Genomic DNA, 26,354 nt, shown 5'->3' with positions numbered 1-26,354 from the left:
GCTGTCTGAATGGGAATGATTTATTACAAAGCGAGAAGTCTTCGCACCGGTTTGCAGAGCTACGCAGTGTAAAATAACCTCATTTATATTCTATATTGCTCAGACTGCCGCGCTTAATATTCCTGTCAGCATTCTCATGCCATGCCTTCTGTTGGCTTTCACCAGCAATAAAGCCCAGTGCCTTTGAAAAATGTACAAACAATATTAAACACATTTCATCAGATTAGCGTCCATGCCGTATGAACACCTCTGAAATGAAGTAACGGTCGATGTGAGCTCATTGTTGCAGCACCGTGGGCTTGCATGTTGAGATGCCACAATGAGAGAGAATGTTGGCTGTCATTGTGACGTGCTGTATGTATCTAACCAAGCTCAAAGCAGATTCCAGGGAACACCATAAATCTAAGTTAGCCTATAAATTGATTGATGAATTAAGCTGCATATTATTAGAAATGTACCGATACCATTTTTTCCTTTACCCGTAACTTGCGTATTGGTTGATACTGAGTACCGATCCGATCCGATACCAGTGTGTAATTTAAACAAATCTAGGACAGTGGTTCTCAAAAGTGGGGTTCAGGGACCCTCAGTGACCCTTGAGGGGGTTCCAGATGGACCCTTAGGTCTGTAACTCTGAGAGTTATGGGGGTCCTTGAAATGAAAAGGTTTGAGAACAACTGATCTAGGAATAAATACAAATTCCATTAATAATGAATGTGCATCCTACTATAAATGCACCACGTCTCTGCATGTGTGTGTGTGTGTGTGTGTGTGGTTGTAATTCACGCAACTCGAGAACCGTTTGCCCCACCGACTTCAAATTCGACACACACGTTCCACACCCCCACAGGGAGTGCAGTGCCCGGCATCGAGTCGGTCCAACCCACGGTTGTCCAGAACCGCCACAAAAGGCAATTTGCAGCCTCTGCCTCAGCCAATTGATTGCCATGGCAACCCCCACACCTGCCAATTGATTACTTAACCAGTCCACTTTTCACAGTCAGTTTGTAGTACTGTTCAGGCACAGGCAGACAGACAGATACAGAGATCTTCATGTGGTACACAGACGAACATATATCAGAATAGCATAGACGACTATTCACCGATACCAGAATTTTAGGCAGTATCAGCAGCTTTTCCGATAATGGTATCGGTACAACTCCAGCTGTATCTAACCAAGCTCAAGTGATTGATGTAGCAGCATATTATCTTTACCACATTGATGTCATTTGTCTTCTGAAGGGGCAGTTGGGGTGAGTTTAAAAGCACTCAGTGCCTCTCAAACAAACAACTGGAATTACCGGTATGCACTTTTCTTATACACTGAAATGTGTGGCAATGAGAGTGCTGTGTTTGGAATGGTCTTTCTGTTGAGAAATGGCACGGTTACTTTTCATTTCAGCTCAGTAAAAAAGGTTATAGACAGGGCAATATTAGGGCAATTTCAAGAAATGTAGTTCAGTATAGTTCAATTAAGACAAGGCTAAATTATGATAGTTCTACCAAAATGGTACAGGTCTGTACCTCAGAGTGTACAAATGGAACAAAATTAACATTTGGTTCCATGTATACACTCTCAGAGTTATGGGGGTATGTGGCCTAATATGCAACCAAACAGGGGGTCCTTGAAATTAAAAGGTTTGCACTGACCTAGAGATGGAGTCAATGGAGGTTGGAACTGTAACAGTAGCCTACAGCCCATGTAATAGTCCTGCTTAGCAATATTTCAATATTTATTTATTTACTTAGGCTTATTACTGCCATCTCGGTAAAAAAAAAAAAAAAAACGCCGGTGGGGGCGGGGCAATTTTCTGACATTAATCTCAGACATTTCTGAGAAAAATGTCACAAATTTTGGACTTTAAAAAGTCACAAAATTGCAACATTAATCTCAGATTTCTGAGAAAAACGATTATTACCGGTACTTATCCTTATCCTATTTATCAGGCACCACTTCACTGCACTCAAAATAACAAAATGGGAACAAACACCACTCTCCTTTACGGCCAAGCTACACCAGGCTTTTCTCGTGCGTTTACCCTAAACACGCGGCCCGCACGTGCGTTTTTTAAAATAGGACTGGACCTAAATTAAACGCACGCGCGGGAGAAAACGCACGAGAAAAGCCTGTTGTAGCTTGGCAGTGACACACAGAACTTAATTGGCACCCTCCTAATCAACAGGATTAGTCCACACACACAGTAGTGCATCTTAAAGACAATTCTAAAACAAACTATAGGAGACAGGCCAGGACAGAATTGATGTGTTCCAGGACCATACCTGGAGCCAGTCACATCTCAAGCTGCAGGCCTGACTGGGCTGAATGACTAACATCAAGGAAGAACATCCGCACACCAGTTTGTAGAGCTTCGAGACTTACTTTATTTTAAGACAACAAATTGCAACGTTCCGACCGACTAGGTCTTCATCAGGCAAATATGATATTTGCCTGATGAAGACCTGATTGTGGCATCGGAAATTATACAATTGTACAACCTTTACACGCTCACCATGCGTCACAGTCACAGCACAATACATTGTGAGTATTATATTTACTTGTTTGCTTGTTCATTGTATAATTAAACTGAAATCTATATTTTGTACACAATTTTAAAATGTATTTCAAGATTTTTTTATATATTGGTCAAAACATTTAGTAGAGGCCCTAGAAGAGGTCCACACATACCCTTCTTAATTATATTTTTTTCTAGTCTGGAAACTGTCCAAAATGTGTTTTCCCCCACGTTGTATGACCCCTATGTGACCTGTGGGATTGCTGGCAGGAATGCCAGCGAGACTATGGCACACTTAAATATTGAGGGAGCCCAAATGTTGAGATATTTTATTCTAGACAACCTCATGTTTCCAATGGGACCAACCTCGTCATGCTACTTTGTCATGAAGGGGGATAAATACCTAAGGTAGACAGCATTTTGGCAAGGGAAAATCAGCCATCATTTTCCAAATGGTCTGACCGGTCACCTCAATGTGAATTGAATTTTCATTCACATATATTGTGTGTCCATATATTTGGAAAATGGTGATGGTCATTTTTTGCTTGCCAAAACTTTATTCGTTAGGTATTTAACCCCCTTTAGTCCGGCAGCCAACAGGCCTCTTTTGTTTTAAGTGGGAAATTTGGTATATAGTTTTTTTTATTGGCCTAAAATATTGTCTATATACTGTACATACATTCATGAATCCACGGCTGTCGGTATTGATCAATTCCATTTATAGGCCTAGGGGGATGTGACCATACCATTAACAACCTATATAAAGGCAAGATTTTCAAAATTCCATTATGCTTTATGTAGCATTTTTTTCATGATTCTGAATCCAATCCAAGCATTAGTTTGGCACAAAAAACACTCCTTGGGCTAAAAACGGCCCTATAAAAATATTGCTCAATACCGACAGCTGGTCAGCAAGTGGATTCATGATTTTATGTAGACAATATTGTAGGCCAATAAAAATAAACTATATACCAAATTTCCCACTCCACACCCCTGGCTGCCGGATTACTTCCCAACATAGTAGCAAGACATGGTTGGTCCCATTGGAAACCTGTCAATATTTCAGTTGAATTTCACAGTATGTACTGTATGTGTATGACATAATTTATAATCTGTTTATTCAAAGGCCAATGAATGAATACTCTTATATAACAAATTCTATATTTCTCAACCGGTCTCTCCCTCTCTCTGTCCGGCCCACTACTGTAGCTCTCCAGATTTCCCTTACTCTATGTCCATCAATCTCTCTTTAGCCTTTTCACGCTGCCTCTACTACTCTCTCTCAGTCTCTTACTTTGTCTCTCTTTCCCTCCCTCCCTCCGTCTTAACCGCGTGTCTTAACCCCTATACAGTATACTTAGTTGACCGGGGGCCCCCAGGGCTCTACAATTACTTGATCCTCTAACCTTTTACTTCTACATCAAATCTCTTCGCAGAAAATAACAGATCTACAAGCTTACAACGCACCGCAGCTATTTCTGGCATCCCATAGGGACGCTATATGGTTTCATGGGGATAATCTCTGCCCCCCCCCCCCACATTCTGTCTACTTTACCCTGTCACTCCCTCTATCTCAGCTCACCCTCACTCCCTTTCCTTCCCTCACTCTGTGGGTGGTCTTATTTAGCATCCACCCTCACTGCACCGTGCCATACAAAGATTTGATGTGTTTCTCTTCTCCTTGTCATTATTCTTCTGCCTCAATTAGCAAAGTCGGCTTGGGCTAATTGCTCTTTATGAACTACAAGACTGTCATTGAGCGTCGTCCCCCCCACCCCCGCCAAATACACTCACACTATATCATCTCTCACTTCCACACTAATGAATAATTATGACCACAGCTAAATGGCTTATGTACAGCATTGATTTACCATGGCTAAGGACAAGAGGAAGTGAAAGAAGTTATTATGAAATCTGCAAATTTAGTACAACCTTTTTGAACGAGGTATAGTCCAAATTAGATTAAAAATGGCTTTCTAATCTCAATAGAGACCTGCTGGGCTCAGACTGCAGTGCCGTTTCGACCGAAAATCAACCGATAATTCCCAGTAGGTTACTTATTACACCGATCTTATCTAGCCGATCGGACCTACTGCATGTAGTCTGCAGCCTACTGGCTGCGATTGGCGTTGATAACACGCTAACCGATCTTAACGGTCTACTGGACATGCTGGGAGCCTACTGAGAACGACAAGCCTCCTCATACCCTCACCTAAACATAACCGCAAGCATGTCACAGCGCGGTCCCAATATTAACGCATGTTCGCCAACCTTAATCCTGTCGTTTTGGACTACTGCCTACTGAAAACGACAAGCCTCCTACCTTAACCTTAATCCTGTTGTTTTCCTGGTTTTCGTTTTATCAATCGGCAGAGCATGCCCATACTCGTCGAAAACAATATTCGGATCATATACACAGTGAAAACACACTAACCCAATTGCAATCCAGTAAGACCACCTGTGAAGTCACGCCTAATAAATATTGTTTTAAGAAAGCATATAGCTCCTTTAAAGTAAAAAATACTTAATAATATGTTTAAACTCACTAAGAGCTCTTTTAGTTAAGTTATTCAGATTTGTAATGGGGTCTGAACAGAGGAAGCATTGTGGAAACAATTTTGCCCATTCAATGTCATTTCAACAGAATCCTCATGACATGAAGGTTTTCTTAAATGTTTTCCAAATCAAACATTTATGATCAACACAATTTTTTCTACAAATGTTGAATGTTTTCCTCAATGAAATCTTAAAAACAACTGCATAATTAAAGCTTAAAATCAACAGGAAAATTGTCTGTGTTAATTTTGCCATTTGTAACTCTAGTACACAAATGTAACCAAATGGGGTTTCCATTTGGTGACATTTGCATAAATGAACACTCAGGTTCTTACAGTGAACCCAGGCAGTGTGCAGAGCTTTTGATGGGAACCAAAGACAAGGAGACCTCAGTTTGGCGTCCCCCCTGCCGCCAGGTGATACTGTATAGACCCCTGAGCAGCAGCTGTACCACCGATAGTACAATACTGCAGCTCTGGGTAACAAGAGACTTCCATTCAGTTCCACACTCCAGACTAGCCACTCAAGGCAGGCAAAGTAAAAAAAAACAAAGTAAAGTATGCAGCCATTAAAAACTAGTAAATTCTCAATTCATATGCCCTCTTCAGAACTTGTTTGGGGAGGTGAAGGAGAAGGAGAAATGCATGATTTTTGTTTGGTTCTTCGGTGGAGATGCTCTTATTCTCTTGTGGGCCTTGGAGAATTATGTGAAGGAAACAAAGGCGCATTACAGTAACCGGTGTGCTCCTTTCCCAATCTACCCTCCTCTCACAATACTCCTCCCTAAGGTCTCATAGTTAGCATCATAATGCAGGCTTTTTAATTGACATAAATAAGGATATTAAGAGGAGAGGACCCAAGTGCATAGGGGAATGGTTTTGTGTTTGGCAGGCTAGAGCTGATGCGTTGTGTTTGTGTTCCGTTAATCGGATGTGAATACAAGGAGGGAGAACAGGAGTGGGAGATGGCTGCTGCTAATTGGTGGTGTTTGTCTGCCGCTGGTTGTGCTCCTTCAAGGACCCCTGCAGCAGCTCATCGCCATTGGTATTCACTCGGGGCACCGCTTGTGGCACTCCCAGCAGTGATGTAGTGATGCCACACCATTAGGGAGAGCGATGCTTCTATTCCCTTAACAAGGGGGGACTTTCTCTTGCACCGAGCTAGACGTGACCCCCCCCAACACACACACACACACACACACACCCCCCCCCCCCCCCCCCCAGGAGACTAGCTTTTACAGAGCAGACAGCTTTTGCAATGTTTGCACATAGATACTTGCAGAGATCCAACCTAGCAAATGTGTCCGACGCACATGAATTGGTTCAGCTGTGGTAAAAGCTGTTGTGTAAGTTCTGACATCATTTTTGTAACATGACATCAATTGGTTTCCAATGCTCTAATTTATTTAATCTGTTTTGATCTGTAATTGGGAACTCGTGGGGGGTACAGGAGATATGGCAGCCCTCCAAATGCTTTGGATGATCCATGATTAATCCTTTATGGAGACGTCTGTTAAAATCTTGAGATTTTACTTATTTACAATATGCGTTTCATCTTATCAGTATAATTGCGTCAAGATGTAGTCGACTTCAAATATCAAAAGCACTCAAAAGCATCTGTGATATGATGCCACCATAGACAATAGGAATAAACATTCCTGTGAATGTTTTGCTTCAGCAGGATGGAGAGCAGCACAAAACAATTTGAAGTTGTACATGTGAAGATGGAAACAGCATACACATGCTGTATCTCAAAGCAATTGTAAAAGTTAAGTTTTAAAGTGTAGCTCAGGGTCATACAGGTGTATGTTTAAATATTTCACTGGAAATGTATTATTCATTCTAACTGAGACCAGTGCTATTACTGTCATCGGTGACACTTAACATTTTAATCAATTCCCTCCAAAGCAAAAAGTGAAATTTTGTCAGAATTAAACATTAAAAGTGCTCCACTAAAAATAAGCATGAGTACTGCAGTATTTGGCTTTCTTATACTGTATAATATGGTGTATAGTAGAATCTAATGTTTGAGGAATTACAACCTAATGTAATGTCAGCACATGGAAATGAATTACAACCAAATGTAATGTCAGGACAATGGAAATGTATCATTTCTGTGGTCACAAGGTCAGTTTTAATCTCCAGGTTTAGTCTTTTGATTGGCTCATTAACAGCTTTGCCTCAAATTTAGGATGTTTATTGTTTATAAACTCTGACTTACTTACTTAATGCCAAGTGTAAACGTTGCCATTTCATAAAATCATCTACACAGTAGGTATACACAGTGGAAAGGAGCCGAGTGTGAAATGAAATGAATACTTGGTGTAATGGGAGAAAAATCACAATTCTGAATGACATGACATGTTTTTGTTTAACTACTTACACCCTTTATACTTCATTGGCCGGCATCCCCTATGGGTCTTTTGCAGAATCTTCACCTATTATGAATTGCCCAGATTAGAGTAGAGCAAAACACAATGTTTTGGGCCGATCAAATAATTAATAAGAAGAAAAACAAAAGTGTTGTACCCTGCCCAAAATATTGTGTTTTTTGTCATGATTTGTCACGAGCCGAGTTGGCTTTGTCCGCGGTGTAAACGTCTTTGAAACATCTATGGGGAATTATTTCCTGGGCCACTCGTTGTTCTGAAAGGGGGCGGGACTGCGACGCTCTATAGGAACTCTCTCTCTAGTATGCTTTAATGGCAAGAGTAGATGTTACCTTTCCACAAAATCACATTATCTACTGATAAGTGTTGAAAGACACTTATTTTTTGTCAAAAGGGTCATGCAAAGATAATAAGAGATTAGCTTTGAAACATTAAGTAGCGAAACATAGCTCAGCTGTTGACCTGTGTTAAAACACTTTCAGGGCTTTAAATTGTTTAATCCAACGTTCAGCTCTGCTTAATACGCTAAACCTAAAATAATTAAAAAGAAATAGCGAATTTGTCGCGGACCTGGTGATGAGGCCGTTGCGTTATGATGACGAAAACGGAACTCATACTTCCGGTTTGGTCTACAGGGCTTCGGGGGGGAATGAGCTCAATGCAAGTGAACAGGGGCCTTGGTTGTTCTCGTATCGCATTGTCATGGCGCCTGTTTCTTCTCATAAACAACAAACCATTGGACTATATTTCGCCAGATTTTTGGCGATCAAAGCGGCAAATACTTCGGCGTATGCTCCTACGGTAATAATAAGACAATCTAGGCAGCGTAGAATATTGGATTACATATAGCGGGGAACGCGGGTTATGCAGTAGTCCTGTTAATGTGTAATAATAGTTTGCACAACACTTACAGATTGAATATTTTCAGTGAGCGACACCGTATGACTAAGTATACGTGAATTGATTAGGCCTTAGATTCAAATTCAGGTAAATATATTCCCATACCCTTTCACATTATATCAGTGGGAATCATGTTATGCGATGAGAACTCAAATATTCAGAGTATTTCATTTAAAGTTCAAGAGCAGCTTGCATGCAGGAAGATTATCAATTCTTGACCTTAACCCATTTTGGACTGATGGCGATTAAAAAAAAAGGCTTCTAAATCCTAATAGTTTTCTGAAAAACCCATGTTTCTATGTCAGTTGTGCTCAACCTTTTTCATGTGAAGGACCCCCAGAATTATCTCCATTGGGCCACGGACCCCCATCTCAAAATATGTTGTTCCAGGGACCCCCCAGAAGCAAATATTTTAGTTAAAAATGTTCGCTCTGAAATATATATTCAAAGATTTACAACACATTTTCACGACTTTTCAAAAATAGCAGACCTACAAGCTCGTAGCGCGCCACTGCTATTTTTCAATTGCTAAAGTATAACGTAATGCTTAAAACTGGGGTTCCCGCCCAAAATGGGTTATAATGTGCTATTACCTATTAATATGTATATTTTGAAATTGAAGCTCAGGTTTGTAGCCTCCCTCATAAAGGTCAATGCTTTTATGAAAATGACGATGTAGACCAACGCTCTTAAGAGTAAAGGAAATGCTACATTCCAAATGAAACCTGCGGATGTTTGGTTGTCCGTAATTCAGACAGGGCATTAGTCAGACATGCGGACGCATGTCGGACTAGCGTCTGCTCCCGTGCTTGTGGTTATGGTTAGGTTAGGAGATGAGGTGGGTTGTCATTTGTCGGACCAATGACTAGTCTGAACAACGTACTGCACCCGTGTGGATTTTCGTCTTACACAAACTTAAATTCAAAATTAAAAGAAAATCCACACTATAGCTAAGTTGGGTACATGCAGTCAAGGTACCCAACTATTTGTTCCAGTGGTTATCAAAGTGTGGTCGGGTCCTCGGGGGGGGGGGGGGGGGGGGTGGGGGGTGCCAGGGGGTCCCCAGCTAAATTGTGTTAATATAGCCCCGCAATAATTTTAACACTTTAACCATATACTTTGGCTTCTAAAAAATAGGTTTGGCTATAAAAAAAAATAGCCGACTTGCAAGCTCACAAAGTGACGCACGCGCTGTGAGTTTGTTGATCGGCTATTATTATAGAAAATAATATGTTTACATTTTTATTTTATTATTAGTACAGATTTAGAACATTTTAGATTCCTAAAAGACATTAGCGACAAGAGAAAGACAACGTTCTTTTCTGGAGGGTGTCTTGCAGAAGGTCTTTTGAGATGGGGGTCCATGGCTACTGTAAATACTACCGGTATATCAATTTAGGAGTGCTAGCTTGATGTGAGAATTACTGTGTTAAATCACAGGTTGTCAAAGTTTAAAATGTATAATAAAAGTGTGTGTGCATATATATATATATATATATATATATATATATATATATATATATATAGTTTATACAGAATAATAAAAAGCATCTGTGACTCACAGACACAAAGCTACACGTTGCGGCTATAGCGCTGTTCAAAAAACTACTGAGGAGTAACTGCTCTGCCTGTTCTCTATTAAAAAAAAGAAACTTCAGTCTCCATTTAATTTCAAGTCAGTGTAACCCAACCACTCCAGAAACAAATGTCAATATCCCTGTAGATCCACACCGTTTACAATATTGTTGTTGTTGGGATAAAGCATTTTCACCCTGTGGTCATGCGAGAGCATCCAGTGTCTAGCTGTGTTGGGGCTTTCACCTCTACTTCACTGCCTCATCATTCTGTCAGACAGTATGGAGGCTGTCAGCACTGACAGCCCTTACTAGTTGGCTGTCAAGGATGGATGGTATAGCCTACGATGCGTCTGTTCGGATAACATAGGGTATGACTGTACAGCCGTGTTAGGTTAATGTAACGAAGCCGGGTACCGTATAGTCAGGGGTGTGTATCTTTGATGTGCCAAGCAGGTTCTCCTCTCCTCTAATCCCATTTCTAGGCCGAGAAATGGCATTAGAGCTCGTTTTATGAAGGTCATTGTATTGACCAAAACATCTTGGCACGAGTCGACGGGGTACACGCCTCGATACAATAGCGGACCTAACAGTTGTAAATGTCTGTGGCGTGTAGCACACAGAGGATCTGTATGGATGCAGATTCCATCTTCCAGTAGGACCTGGCCCCTGCCATACCGCCAGAAGCACCACAACCTGGTTTGATGCCCATACCATCACAGTGCTTGACTGGCCAGCCAACTCGCCGGACCTAAACCCCATTGAGAATCTATGGGGCATTGTCAAGAGGAAAATGAGGGGCACCAGACCAAAAAACAAAGAAGAGATGATAGCAAGCACCAAGGAAACCTGGGCTTCCATAACTCCCGGGCAATGTCACAGGCTGATTGCCTCAATGCCACGGCGTATCGAGGCAGTGATGAAGGCAAAGGGATTCCCAACCAAGTATTGAAGATTGACATTTCTGTTTTGAAAGTACCATATTGATTTGTTGTGATCCTAACTTCTTAATGTGGCATTCAGATTAAAACATTCATGCTCTGCAAAAACTGAGGAGTAAATGGTGATTGAAATTGTTTTATGAGCTGGAAGCCAAAATTGTGCAAAGATAAACAAATAAATAATTTAAATCATGTATGTTGTGTGCACTGAATCTATAATCTATGAAAGTTAAACTTTTTTTAATGGAATTGTTTTAATAAACCAACTTTTCCATGATATTCAAATTGTTTGGAAAGGTGCTGTAGAGCAGCCCTTTACTCTACCAGAAAGGAGAGCTGAATTAAATATTTAGCAGAGACTGCTGGGACACAGTTGGGGAAAATGGGGCTCTTCTGAATGACTTCAATGAGCCCTTATTGCCATGGGCCCCAAGTGCTTGCCAACTCTGCCTGTTAATAAAATGTAGCTCTGTAAGTGGGGTCTTTTTGGTTCAGTTTCAGAAATGAAGGGCCCTGCTCTGCACTCTGGAGCAGTGGCTCTCCATTGGCCCACTTTTTAGAGGGCTCCCCTGACCAGTTGGAGGATCCAGCCCTGTGTACTGTAACATGGATGGAGACAAGCACACAGCTCTGTCTGCAGATTTGACTTATGACTTATACAATAGCAGCTTATAGATCTGCTATTGTATAAGTCATTGGGCTCCTATTGGTCACTTACTGGGGAAAAACCTACAGGTGTACACTTGCAACCCACACTATGATTCATGCACTCTGCATCTGCACACTATTACAGTATACGTAAGCTTGGCCGAGCCATGTGGCCCATAGGGCAAAACCCATCTCCTATTTCTGTATAGCGTGAGGCAGCTTGATGTACAAATACAAACCCTGGACATGACGCCAACGCTAGTATACTATAAGGACCCAATCCAACCATTGATACTGGTCTTTGGTAAGACCCAGCAGGGGATCAAACCCTGACCTCCCAATCTCAGGGCAGACACTAACCGCAAGGCCACTGAGCTGGTCTGCAGACTTCCACACTATAGTATACTGTATACATAAATGCACAGATGCACACTCACTCACTTCATGTACTGTATACAGTATATGACTAGATAGATACATTTCCATTCCTATAAATTGTATGCATTTGATATGTTGCACATGAGTATGCAGAACACTACTGTTACACACTTGATGTATATTTGATATCATATCCGTTTTATACCTGGTGCTGAAAGTTGACACACACACACACACACACACACACACACACACACACACACACACACACACACACACACACACACACACACACACACACACACACACACACACACACACACACACACACACACACACACACACACACACACACACACACACACACACACAGAATTTATGAGATCACATTTACGTTTCCCTATGGAATCTCCAAACAGGGCTTGCAGATGTAGTACTAGTAACCACAGAGGCAGATACATGCACACACACACACTTTACAGACCCACTCATGTCATGTGACCACATGGCACGTACGCAGATACAAGAAAGTCTAACCAAACTCAAATGTGTATACATACATGCGCACGCAGTAAATCCAAGAACACCACCATTATGTTTTTCCTGGTCTTGCTTCACATAATAATTCAGCATCTCATGTCGAACTGCTGAGTTGTTTTTGGTGTTTTCAACGTAATATACGATGAATAGATCATTATTAGCATTTCTGTATGGAATGGTTTTACACCCCAGTAGCAGAGACATGTGCTGCTCAGTCTTTCATCATCAGCTGTAGCGGCGATGGAGGACAGGGGTTTAATGAGCACACAGCAGCACTGTATTTACACACGTCAACTGTCTGTCTTCTGTTCTGAGAACACTTCAAGCTTGCAGTCTCTCTCTCCCCCCCCCCCCCCTCACTCTCTCCCCCTCTACACCAGTGGTTCTTAAATTTCGTGTCTTTGTAATAGTCAACATATACCTACCAGAGGACCCCTGTGGGGTCCCCGGACCCCACTTTGAGAACCACTGCTCTACACATCATAATCAGGAGTGCCAATTTGATGTTGAAACTTAAAAGTGTAAGAATGGACATACAGGTCTCCATATTCTTCCGTCCGTCCATGTCTCTCACTCTCTCTCCTCCATGTCTTTCACAAATCTTCCTCCTTGCATCACTCCGCTCAATCAGTCTGTATCTCTCACACCCTGTACCCCTCATTCAATCTCTCTCACCTTCTCCGACTTTCGCACACAATCCTTCTCTCCGTGTCCACTCTCCATAAATCCCTCTCTCCATCAATCACTCACTCCCCGTCTCTTTCACCTCATTGCTTTCTCTACAGGTATTTTAATTTGAAAAACCCAGCTGAGATCAATCGTAACTAATAAAACTGGTCCATATAGTGGTGGTGGTGCATCTCAAAGGAGTAGAGGAGATCTTATATTTAAAACATTATTATACATTATGCACAGGGATCATACATTTTTAAAACCTGTGCATGGTGTTACACAGAGCTGTGTGTGCACTTCATATTGTGCTACTGGGTGCTGCTGGTAGATTGTGATGCTTCACACATTGTGGCAGAATAATAAGCGTCGGTACACAAAGGCAATGAAAGAGGGAGAGATAAAGGGAAGACAATAAACAATTTGACATCTCAGGGGGTGCTACCGGTGCACCATCCTTGTCTTCTTTGGTTTCCATCGCCATTCCCATTATGATGGGCCTCAGAGACCCCGGGTGCAGAGGGAAAGACAGGTGGGGGGGGGAGAGAGAGAGACAGAGACAGAGAGAGAGAGAGAGAGAGAGAGACCGAGAGAGAGACCGAGAGAGAACCCCATGATCCTGAGGGTGGATGTTGATTTGAAGGGAGAAGAGAAAGAATAATAGCTTTGATGTGAGAATATAAAGCAACCGCTTCGCAGCTTTGATGGGAGAATGTCAGGAAACGGGCATCTAATTGGTGTTGTAATCTCCCAGGAAAGCATGAGCGAGAGACTGAATCTCTGCTCCACCAGATCCATCGTTTAGATGGGTGCTTGGGTTAAAAGATGAGACCATATACCTTACTGTGTCATACTCCGCTTCCTATATAGGTATAGGGTTAGAGAGTAATAGATTACACAATGGGATTAGACTAATCTGATTGCAATCTGACCAATAGGCTAACAAATACAACTGGATGGTGGATATTAAAGAGAACTCTTCAAATTCCATTATGTGAACTGGAGTAGGCTATATTTTTTCATTTCATGCATGCACATTTGGGAGAAACATTAGCCAAGATTAGCATGAACTCCATGTTTTACATTACATTAGACTGATAGTGATGGTAAATGGTAAATGGTGCATTTATATAGCGCCTTTATCAGTGGCATGCACAGACATTTAGAGGGGCAGGTGCTCAAGTGAAAAAAGGGCACCTTGTGCAGCGCGTGGAACCGGCCAGTTGCAGGTTTACTGCCACCTGCTGGACACAAAGCCAACCTCAGACTGCCGAGGGCCCCCGAGGCGATTTAGAGGGTGAACACACAAGACGGATATCCTGTTGTGGGCGTCCATCGTAATGCTAAATAAATAGCGTCAATGCTAGCGAGCTAAAATATTCAGTATTTTAGCTGTGACGTGAGCGCCCCCTCCTGAGATACATCCGGGTCCTACTTTGTGTCGCTTTTGTGTCCCCATAGAGTTATACTGTGACGCTCCGTCGGACTAAATCCGAGACGAAAACAACCACGAAAGTCTCATTTTACTGCTTTCCTCGCAACAACAAAGCTGCGCTGCTCTCCCAAATCTGGCGGTGACAGGCCGTCTGCCCCACACGGAATACTATCGCCATTTTATTTCATTGTGTCAACTAAATCCTAATTAATGCAAACTAGATTCAACATACTCAAGCCTGCAAACATTCTAAATATGCCCCCGAAATATTTTACTGAGCAAATGGACTGTTACCACCTTCAATAATAATGATAATAATAGTCTTTATTGTCTCCACATAATTTTTTTTTTTGTCATAGACACTTGTACAAAACATTAATAATTCTACTCGAGTTGGAAGCATTAAGACCCATTTTAACCCTCAATGGCTTCCTTTCTGAAAAATAACGTCATTGTAAAAAGATTCACGCGTTTAGATATTCTATTTACAATGAGATGCGGACGGGAGCTGGTGCCACTTGGACCCGGACGTTACGTAGCACTACAAAATGGCGTCGGACTTAAATACTGAATAGCCATCCTTGCTCTAGAAAGCGCCAATGTTTCCATCTAGACCACCGGATAATCAGCAAAGACCTCCGAACATCGCGCGTTTTATCCAAACCACGGAGAGCTCCGTAGATTTCAAGTTATTCAGCTTTTAGTCAGCCTGTATAATGGGATGCGGACGGGGGCGAGATTGCGCAACCCGGTCTAGGATCGCTAAAGAAGGAAAGGCCAAGCCAAAATAATAATTAAAAAATAGAAATCAGCGATCCGGTTTGATAGCAATAATAAAGCTTATTTGACGGATCAATCCGCCAGGAGCGGAAGGTAGTTAAATTTCTTATGGCGGAGCGTTACGTCACAAGCAGTAAGTCTGTTGTTAATAGTGTGAGATTTATAGATTTTGGGGTCCAAATAATATATTAGAAGCTTTTTTATCAAGAATTGATCAATGTTACCATGGTCCACATACTGTAAGTGTACACTGTACAATTTTTTTTTCCCCCCAAAGGGCACATTGCCAAAAGGGTGCTCTAGCACCCCCCTGGTGTCTATCTGTGCACGCCACTGGCCTTTATCCAAGGCGCTTTACATGGATTGTGCATTACATTCACCCATTCACACACACATTCATACACCGATGGCGGCGGAAACCATGCAAGGCACCAACCAGCACATCAGGAGCAATTAGGGGTACAGTGTCACAGGACACTTCGACACTAAGAGTTAGTGTCGAAGTGTCCTTGAACCGTGAGGTTGCCATCCGGCCACTTGTGAGGTTGCCAGTTCGAACCCGGGTTCGAACTGGCAACCTCACAAGTGGCCGGATGGCAACCTCACGGTTGCCAAGTTGATGAGCTCCATGAGGAATTTGAGGATTGACACCAAGGGGGGGGGGGTCATAAGCACGCACGCACGCACGCACGCACGCACGCACGCACGCACGCACACACACACACACACACACACACACACACACTTAATATAAATGATAGACTAATCTTGATGCTTGAGATTTTGAGAAAGAAGCAGTGCAGCTCCATGAAGTCTTGGTTCCATTTGTACAATGTCAGGGAGAGTTATAGCGTGTATAGTTTGTTGACATTTAAAAGTTTGAGAAGTTGAGAACCACGTCCACACGTACAGAGCTAAATAATAATGATTTGCGTTTCTTTCACGCCGTCCCTGGCCTGAATCCCGATCCCTGGGTGCTGCTGTTAATTAGTGTTATTGGTAACACCCGTGTTACACCTTTGCTTTGTTTATTTACTGCCTTGAAAAATGTATATAAGTAGCTCTGCTCTAGCCCAAACATTTAGACTCTCGTAGAGGTTTTTTTCGATTCTGACGAATCTTCGTCAGAATCGAAAAAAACCTCTACGAGAGTCTAAATGTTTGGGCTAGCTCTGCTCCATAGCGCCAGGAGGAGAAGAGAACTTCTTAACGCTAAGGACCAATGACCATGCTACTGTATAATAGCAAAACCAGCATAGAATTAAAGTAGAAGTTTCAATTTCTTACCTTAGTTTTTTCGTCTTGACGTGTTCATCAAAGTGCAGCACTGCAGCATGTTTCACGAGCTCTGAAGCCCACTGACTGATGCCTAAATATATTCTTAGGCCCAATTCATAATAGGCTACTTAATTCATAGCTCATGATTTATATTACATACAATACATAAGTTGGTATAGCCTACTCCGCTCTTCTTCTTCCATGGTGCATTTTCCTTTCATTTTGTTAGAACTGCGTCATGTCTCTGCATCTGAAACTCAAACAACGACATGACTGAAAAACAGCAGATCCACAAGCCCAAAGCACGTCGCGGATATGTGCTCTATGGGCTTGTAGTTTAGTTTAGTTTAGTTTGTAGTAACAGCCAGATAATTTGATTGGACAAACCGCCTCATGATTAATAATGCAATGAAAATAAAATTATAAATATAAATACGAATTCAGACACTATGCTTTGTTGCTATTTTTTATTCATGTAGGCCATGGCCTACAGTATACGTTTGTATTTGACGTATATATATTTTTTGCAGCATAAGTTTCAGTGCTTAATCTTTTCTGATATTGATACGGATACATTCATTATTTAAAATGATTAAGCAATAGCAATATAGTGTTATGCAGCAATGTTGTTTTCGTCGACTAAAACCAATACAAAAAATGTTCGTCGACTACCTTTTTTCACCAACGAAAACTACACCAGAGCCTTAGATATAGTGGAAACTAAGCTATGATGACTAAATCTAAGACTAAATATATTGACAATTTTGTCAACAGATAAAAACTAGAGTAAAATGTTAGGAAGGGACTAGTGGACAAGAGATCCAGTAAAAGTCATTTTACACATGGTTGCATGCTGAAAATAGCCGATCTACAAGCTCACAACGCGTCGCAGCGTGACGTGTTGTCCCATAGATAACCTCTATCACACAGAACTATGTTTTTTGTGTCCATATCACTACGCCCAAAAAATAGTTCCATGTGATAGAGGGGTCAAAGTTGAACGAAAGTCATGCTAATATTTTAGAAATAGGTCAACAATACAAATTACGTTTTTGTGGATTCATTTACTTTTACTGCGTGGCCCCAGTGCCCCCCACAAAATGACCGGAACTACTTAATATTGACCAAAACCAGAGCAGAACTCCCACCACAGGACTCGGGCAATCAATTAATACAGTTGCAACCACTATATTAATGGCAAGTATTTCATACAACTTAAGTTCAAAAAATCTGAACTATCCCTTTAACAACAATTAAACTATTGAGAGTGTAAAGATCTACTACTCGGGTCCATTTGGTTACCTAATTTAAATTGCTCTGTATTGTGACAGTAATCATTGCTATAGAGTGTGTGTTCAGTAACAGTGTTACATAGCTCTATAGTGTGACAGTAATCATTGCTATAGAGTGTGTGTTCAGTAACAGTGTTAAATAGTTCTATAGTGTGACAGTAATCATTGCTATAGTGTGTGTTCAGTAACAGTGTTAAATAGCTCTATAGTGTGACAGTAATCATTGCTATAGTGTGTGTTCAGTAACAGTGTTAAATAGCTCTATAGTGTGACAGTAATCATTGCTATATTGTGTGTTCAGTAACAGTGTTAAATAGCTCAGCAAGCCAGCGCAGCGAAAATCTTTACAAGCCCAGACTCAGGATGCCCAGCAGACAGCCAGGGTCTCCTACCTGACAGCCAACAGTCAGCCAGACCAGACCCGCATTTGCAGCAAGCCAGGCTCTCAGCCCTAACAGTGCAGTGCCTTTGATTAGTCATCCAAGCCAAAGGGTAGGGTTTGACTGCCCAGGCCTGTAGTGCCCTTGATTAGTCATCCAAGCCAAAGGGTAGGGTTTGACTGCCCGGGCCCAGTGCAGTGCCCTTGATTAGTCATCCAAGCCAAAGGGTAGGGTTTGACTGCCCGGGCCTCCTGCCAGCTGCCAATGCTTTCCTGCGACCCTTCCTGCTTGCCAAGGTCTGCCATAAACTGTCTGTCCTGTCCTGGCCTGAAACTGTTTTTTTCTGAGTCTGGGCTTGTAAAAAATGTCGCTGCGCTGGCTTGCTGAGCTCGCATTCTGAGCTGGCTGGCTTGCCAGGCCGGCTGGTTCTGTTGCTGCAAGGCAGGGCGGGGCAGACCGGGCCAGGCAGACAGAGAGCCAGGCCTCGAGAGAGGCCTGGCTGAGCTGACTAACCCTAAACCTTGGCTGCCTCGGCCGGCCTACCTGCATGCCTGCCTCGGCTTGCTTGCTTGCTTGCCTGCATGCTTGCCTGTCTCGTCCTGCCTGCCTGCCTGCCTGCCTGCCTGCCTGCCTGCCTGCCTGCCTGCAACTTGAATGAGGTGTGTAAACACTTATTTTACGGGTGTGGGTGTTGACCGTGGCTTTTGTGTTCTCCAGTTGTTTCTTGAAGGAGAGTGTTCTGTCCAGTGTAACTCCAAGTTACATGGGGTGGGTATGGTTAGGTTTTTGACCATCCCAAGTGACGCTCAGTTCTTTTTTCGCGTCTCGGTTCCTCAGGTGGAAGCTGCATAGTTGGGTTTTTGATGGGTGACTCAATCTTCTGGAAGTCTGCTTGTTGGGTGGTAATGCAGAGGTCGTCGGCGTAGATTAAACGCTGGCATTCTGTGGGTAGTGGCTGGTCGTTTGTGTAGATATTGAAAAGGAGGGGGTGAGCACGCTACCTTGTGGGAGGCCGTTCTTTTGGGATTTCCATTTACTCCTCTGGTCATTTAACTGGACATAGAAGCGCCTGTTGTTGAGGAGGCTTTTGATGACTTGACACAGGTCCAGGTCACCAGTCATGTCCAGTAGTTTCCTGACCATTGTGCGGTGTTGGACAGTGTTGTAGGCAGCAGAGAGATCTATGAATGCTGCTCCAGTTATTTGTTTTCCCTCAGACCCATCCTCAATGTGTTGGGTGAGGTTGAGCTCTGTCCAGCACAGGAGCGGCCGGGACGGAAACCAGCTTGGTCTTTAGTCAGCTTGGTGTCTATGAGTGGCATGAGGCGTTGGAGTAGCAGCCTCTCATAGAGCTTGTAGGTGATGCAGAGGTGGGAAATGGGTCGGTAGCTCTTTGGGGATGATGGGTCTTTGCCATGTTTGGGGATTGCAACCACTTTGGCCTTTCTCCAGAAGGGAAGGGATGGTTTTCTGTGCCATGCATGTGTTCAGCATCCCCAGGAGCCAAGTCTTTGCGTTAGGTCCCAGGTGCTGTATCATTCTGCCATTATGTCATCAATCCCTGCTACTTTTCCAGATTTCAACTTTCCCATTGCAGTTTCGAGTTATTCTAGGTCGAAGGGTTTGGTTTGAGGGCTGGCTGATTGTGGTTGGTCTGATACCACTGTGTGATGGTGTTCTCCTGTGGGTCGGCATGGTGTTTGTTACGAATTTTGGCCACCAGTTGTGATGCAACTATCTTTATACCAGAGTACCGTCCTGTCCTATCTTTTCAATGCAACATTGATATTCTCTTCAGGAACACAATTCTTACCTCGCTCTTATAACAACATTTGTTATCGTACCAATACCACGATCGCACAGGGCGTAACTCAATGTCTCAGGACACTCACAGTGAAAACAAAAATTGCGTTTGACTTCTACTTGTTCTGCTGTACTTAAAGCGTGCACACACACATGCACACGCACAGACGGCGTGCACGCACATGCTAACCAAATGTAACACTGAGAGTGTAAAACATGTAACCAAATGGACCCTTACAGGTCTGTAACTCAGAGTGTACAGATGAAACAAAATGGGAAGGTCCAACACTGCTTATCGAAGCGTGCACACACGCACACACACATACACGCACACACGCACGCACACGCACGTGTAACCAAATGGACCCTTACAGGTCCAACACTGTTTTTTTTGTTAATCATCGAATGAAATGTGTGAGGTCGGCAAGAGAAAGTTAAAAAAAATCATAGCAAATACCGGTAATTCAAAAATTTTAGTTTTGTCCTATGTTTTTCTTCTTTATATATTACTTTACTGTTGAAATGTACATTTTACATTTCAACGAATGGACCTGTACATGACAACAACACAAAAACTAAGGCACTGGTGTCGTACTTCTGGTTTACCGGAACGGGGTTCAACTCCCTGCAGTGCCCTGCTCAATGTGTTGTATTTACATGGTTCAACTCCCTGCAGTGCCCTGCTCAATGTGTTGTATTTACATGGTTCAACTCCCTGCAGTGCCCTGCTCAATGTGTTGTATTTACATTTCTGCGCGATTCTTCATCATTGAGGATTTGAAAAAAGGTGAAAATCAAGGAAAAGCGAAAGTCCATGGTCTCGGAGGGCATACTATAGTATGTCGTTTTTCACAATTTTGGAAGATTTGAAAAAAAAGGTGAAAATCACGGAAAAGCAAAAGGCTATAGTCCACGGTCACTGACCGCATACTGGTCAAGGTCATTTATACTGGTCAAGGTCATTTACTAGTCTTATGCAGGTCATTGATATTGGTCAAGGTCATTGAGCGGCGCGCTATAGTGCGCGATTCTTCATCATTGTTGAGGATTTGAAAAAAGGTGAAAATCAAGGAAAAGCGAAAGGCAATAGTCCATCGTCTCGGAGCGCATGCTATAGGGTGCCATTTTTCAGGATTTCGGAGGATTTAAAAAAGGTGAAAATCGCGGAAAAGCGACAGGCAATAGTCCATCATCTCTGAGCGCATGCTATAGGGTGCCATTTTTCACAATTTCGGAGGATTAAAAAAAAAAGGTGAAAATCGCGGAAAAGCAACAGGCTCTAGTCCATCGTCTCGGAGCGCATGCTATAGGGTGCCTTTTTTCACGATTTCCGAGGATTTGAAAAAAAAGGTGAAAATCGCGGAAAAGCGACAGGTCCATGGTCACAGACCGCATACTAGTCAAGGTAATTTATACTGGTCAAGGTAATTTACTAGTCTTCTGAAGGTCATTTAATAGTCTTATGAAGGTCATATATACTGGTCAAGGTCATTTATACTGGCCAAGGTCATTCATACTGGTCAAGGTCATTTACTAGTCTTATGAAGGTAATTTATACTGCTCAAGGTCATTGATATTGGTCAAGGTCATTGAGCGGCGCGCGATTCTTCATCATTGTTGAGGATTTGAAAAAAGGTGAAATCGTGGAAAAGCGAAAGGCTATAGTCCATGGTGTCGGAGGGCATACTATAGTATGTTGTTTTTTACGATTTCGGAGGATTTGAAAAAAATGTGAAAATCGCGGAAAAGCGAAAGGCTATAGTCCATGGTGTCGGAGGGTCGGAGGATTTGAAAAAAAGGTGAAAATCACTGAAAAGCGACAGGCTATAGTCCATGGTCTCGGAGCACATGCTATAGGGTGCCATTTTTCACAATTTCGGAGGATTAAAAAAAAAAGGTGAAACTCGCGGAAAAGCAACAGGCTATAGTCCATGGTCACGGACCGCATACTAGTCAAGGTCATTTATACTGGTCAAGGTCATTTACTAGTCTTCTGAAGGTCATTTAATAGTCTTATGAAGGTCATTTATACTGGTCAAGGTCATTTATACTGGTCAAGGTCATTCATACTGGTCAAGGTCATTTACTAGTCTTACGAAGGTCATTTATACTGCTCAAGGTCATTGATATTGGTCAAGGTCATTGAGCGGCGCGCGATTCTTCATCATTGTTGAGGATTTGAAAAAAGGTGAAATTGTGGAAAAGCGAAAGGCTATAGTCCATGGTGTCGGAGGGCATACTATAGTATGTTGTTTTTTACGATTTCGGAGGATTTGAAAAAAGGTGAAAATCGCGGAAAAGCGAAAGGCTATAGTCCATGGTGTCGGAGGGTCGGAGGATTTAAAAAAAAGGTGAAAATCACTGAAAAGCGACAGGCTATAGTCCATGGTCTCGGAGCACATGCTATAGGGTGCCATTTTTCACAATTTCGGAGGATTTGAAAAAAAGGTGAAAATCACTGAAAAGCGACAGGCTATAGTCCATGGTCTCGGAGCACATGCTATAGGGTGGCATTTTTCACGGTTTCGGAGGATTTGAAAAAAAGGTGAAAATCACTGAAAAGCAACAGGCTATAGTCCATGGTCTCGGAGCACATGCTATAGGGTGCCATTTTTCACGGTTTCGGAGGATTTGAAAAAAAGGTGAAAATCACTGAAAAGCGTTACTGCAGCCATTGCAGCTGAGTTTTAGAAAGTTTTTTTTGCATCATTCCATGTTTTAAAAGTCAGTCAGGTTGTGAGGGAGCATGATGGTTTTGGAGGAGAAGTAGAGCAGGCAGTGGCAGTGAAGGATCTGAATAACAAGGAGCATGTAAGTAGGCTAATATAGGTTCCCAAAGTGGGGTCCTTGAGGGAGTTCCAGGGGGTCCCCATGCTAAATGATAGTTAGGAACCAAATGGACCCTTATGGGACTGTAACTCTGAGAGTGTACAAATGGACCCTAACGGCCCGGGTCCATTTGGTTCCATTTGTACACTCAGAGTTAAAATTAACATTGATTTTTACAATATAAATTGGGATCTCAGAGATAGAAATGCCATTAAATGGAGGTCCGTAGACAAATGCATGTCAAACTGGGGGTCCTTGAAATGAAACTGGTTGAGAATCAATGCTAGAGCCGTAAAAATCTTCTCTTATGGGGGTCCCTGGCATATCTTTTCAAATGGGGGTCCGCGGGCTAATAAGTGTAAATTTGGGGGTCCTTGACATGAAAAAAATTGGGAACCACTGGGCTAATACAGTAGCATAGGAGTAAATTGATAGATGGATGGATGGACCAACAGACTGACCACCATAGCATCTTTAGAGGCCCACCACTAGTGGGGCTAAAAACCAATCCAAATGTACTGTTTTGTATATTGTTTGTCACAGCGATACTTTTCAGGCAATCTTGGCACTCCAAATTAAGTTCAACACACGCACGCACGCACGCACGCACGCACGCACGCAGGCAGGCAGGCAGGCAGGCAGGCAGGCAGGCAGGCAGGCACGCAGGCACGCAGGCACGCACGCACGCACGCACGCACACACAAACAGTAGCGTTAAGAGTTCTTTAATAGTCATTTAGTTACTACAGTACATCAGAGAGAGTATCACAATGAATGAATTAACAACAATGAATAGGTGGTTTGTTTTGGATTTCATCATATCATGATGAAACATGTTGAAATCATCTGGAAAAAAAGTCTCTTCTTTTCCCTGGCAGTCTTGCGAGACAAAAACCCCAGAGTTATGGTCAAGAGGCTGATTATCTGAATACAAGCACCTGGGAAATCAGCCATGTTGACCTTGTCGGTGACGGTGGGTGTGAAGCCAAGTGAGGAAGGTGATCGCTTATTGTCGTCATTAACGTTAGAACTGAGAGGAGGGATGGCCCGTTTCTATACAGTATGTGTGTTACACTGCACAACACACTCCCGGTGATACTCACTCTCAGCTGAAAGAAAGTGGCTAGTGGCTAGTAGTCTACCAGAGGTCATCAATATGTCCGTACACGGGCAATGGCAAGACATGTCCTTGTCCTTTACATAACATTATAATGCTCTTATTTTGATCATAAAACCTGAATGTCACTGAATGTCAGTCTCCAGGTTTCCTTCAGAATATTTATGACACTGATTAGGAGTCCACTAGTACAGTGGTTCTCAAAAGTTTTATTTTCAAGACCCCCAACTCTGAGACAAATTAAACCAAATTGAGCCGTAAGGGTCCGTTTGGTTCCATCTGTACAATCTCAGAGGTACAGTCCTGTAATGGTCATTTAGGGCTAGCTCCTTATTTGTTTGTCTACACATGGAACACACATTGTCAACACATGGCAAAAAAAACATTTTGACAAAAATGTCCACTACAAGCAAGCATGGAGATGTGTTGTCTACTAGTCCCTCTCCAAGACCAACCAACAGGGGTCAGTACTGACAGGGACAACATGAATTTGATTTGACATGACTGAATCAGCCTTTATAGTGCCACCATGAGGCTGCGTTCAATATTTGAGACAATTTGTTTAAAACGGAGCACTCGTTAAAACTTTGGAAGCCAATAGCCAATCAGGATGGAATATTAAAAATAATAATATATCTGATCGGTGAACCAATATTCTCCAGTGGTTGCTCCAAGCACGCCCGCCCCTCTAGACCAGAAAGCACGCTGGCTAGGCCAGGCTAGCTGGTCACAGTCTCACACATGGATGGATGGATGGATGGATGGATGGATGGATGGATGGATGGATGGATGGATGGACGGACGGACGGACGGACGGACGGACGGACGGACGGACGGACAGACAGACAGACAGACAGATGGTGCAAAACATAGTCTGCCACGCCTTTGGCCTGGCGGAGACAATTAGGAACCGTTATAATCAAAACAGACTTTTTAAACATGGCCTACATTACACAGCATCCCTCAGATACAACATTTCTACAAATGGGATGAGCTTGCAGAACTGCATGCCTTTCAATGACAACATGCATCTTTTTGCATTGCATGCATTTTTTTTCATGTCTTTCCTCTGTGCTGCAATGAACATATCCATAATAATTAAGTATGGCCAATAAAAAAGAAAAACATTGATACTACAGTAATGAAATAAGCCATGTTAGCAGCAAAACGATGCATTCTGGGAAGCTGAGAGAGAGAGAGATTGAGATTGTAAATGAGAAGCAGTTGTGTTATCCCAAGCGCCATTAAAATTTCATCACCCCCACACATTTCCATGAATGGCATTATTCAAATTATGCTAAATCACATCAGCTTGCCTGCTTGGCAATGCAAAGTTGCCCATGACAATGTCTGAGGGGAGATTCCCAGAGTCTAGAAAGGAGGCTCCTGCATGTCATTTACCAAGATGCTTCATATGCTGAACAGATGCTGATATGCTATAGCAAGTCTTGGCCCTGGGCTCCTTGCTGTATGTGGAACCTCTGAGAAATAAAGAGCTGGTACAAGATAAAGCTCACCTACAGTACATTCAGTCAATTACTGTATCATGATATAGAGGAAAATATACATGGAACAGGCTTGGAGGGTGGTGAGCTCTGTATTTTTGAGTCCATATGGAATTGTTATTTCTTGCGGTTGTTATACTGTACAGTAAACATGAGAATTCATTGCATGGGCACGTATACTTAACCTTGCACTCTTTACTATTGCATGCTTATAATGATGGTGACCCAAGAGTTTTAACTCACTCAGTGTCAGGCAGTAATATTACATAACATCAGTCATCTCCTCAGCACAATCTGACCTCCATTGACTTCCAGTACAATATTTCCAGGAAATATTTCAAAAAGTATAAAACATTTGACCTGCTCATCATGACATTTCCCCTTATCATCATAACACATGGAAAGTTTCAGCCCAGATCTGACCTCGCTGACAAACATGACACATAGACACACCGACGACTTCAACTGTAGATATCTATATATATTTGCAGAAGTCACATACTGTACCTGTGTGTACACGACGTGGCCGGGAAGATATGAGTCATGACTGATAGAGCCATAAGCAGGATGAGATATGAATAAGCAGGACGCTATAAACAATCACACAAGGAAACATGATGTTCCCTAGAGAGATGAGTTGCCGTTGACAGTGGCATCCCATATGCACTTGAGTCTACAGTGTCCTGATAAGCAACACATATGGCATCACAAACATATCTATATCCCTTAAACACTAATATATACTATAAGTGTTTTGACAAGATTTTGGAAATATTTAAAAAAATTAGACTAGAATGTAGTATTTAAAAAATCTTTCCAAATAACTCT

At 42.4% G+C, this 26,354-nt stretch overlaps 1 protein-coding gene across 1 annotated transcript in view; it reads right to left on the bottom strand.

Moving 5' to 3' along the window:
• Positions 1–16,878, bottom strand: part of tox3 (TOX high mobility group box family member 3) — a 220,292-nt gene extending 203,414 nt beyond the window's left edge. The window contains exon 1 of the mRNA XM_079497552.1: positions 16,611–16,878. The gene's annotated coding sequence lies outside the window, so the exon portion shown is untranslated. The remainder of the gene's footprint in view (positions 1–16,610) is intronic.
• Positions 16,879–26,354: the final 9,476 nt, after the last annotated feature.

This window comes from Electrona antarctica (assembly GCF_951216825.1).
Source record: "Electrona antarctica genome assembly, chromosome: 3".
Lineage (NCBI taxonomy): Eukaryota > Metazoa > Chordata > Actinopteri > Myctophiformes > Myctophidae > Electrona > Electrona antarctica.
Note: the sequence above shows the minus strand (reverse complement) of the source record. Positions and strands in the feature narration are given on the sequence as shown.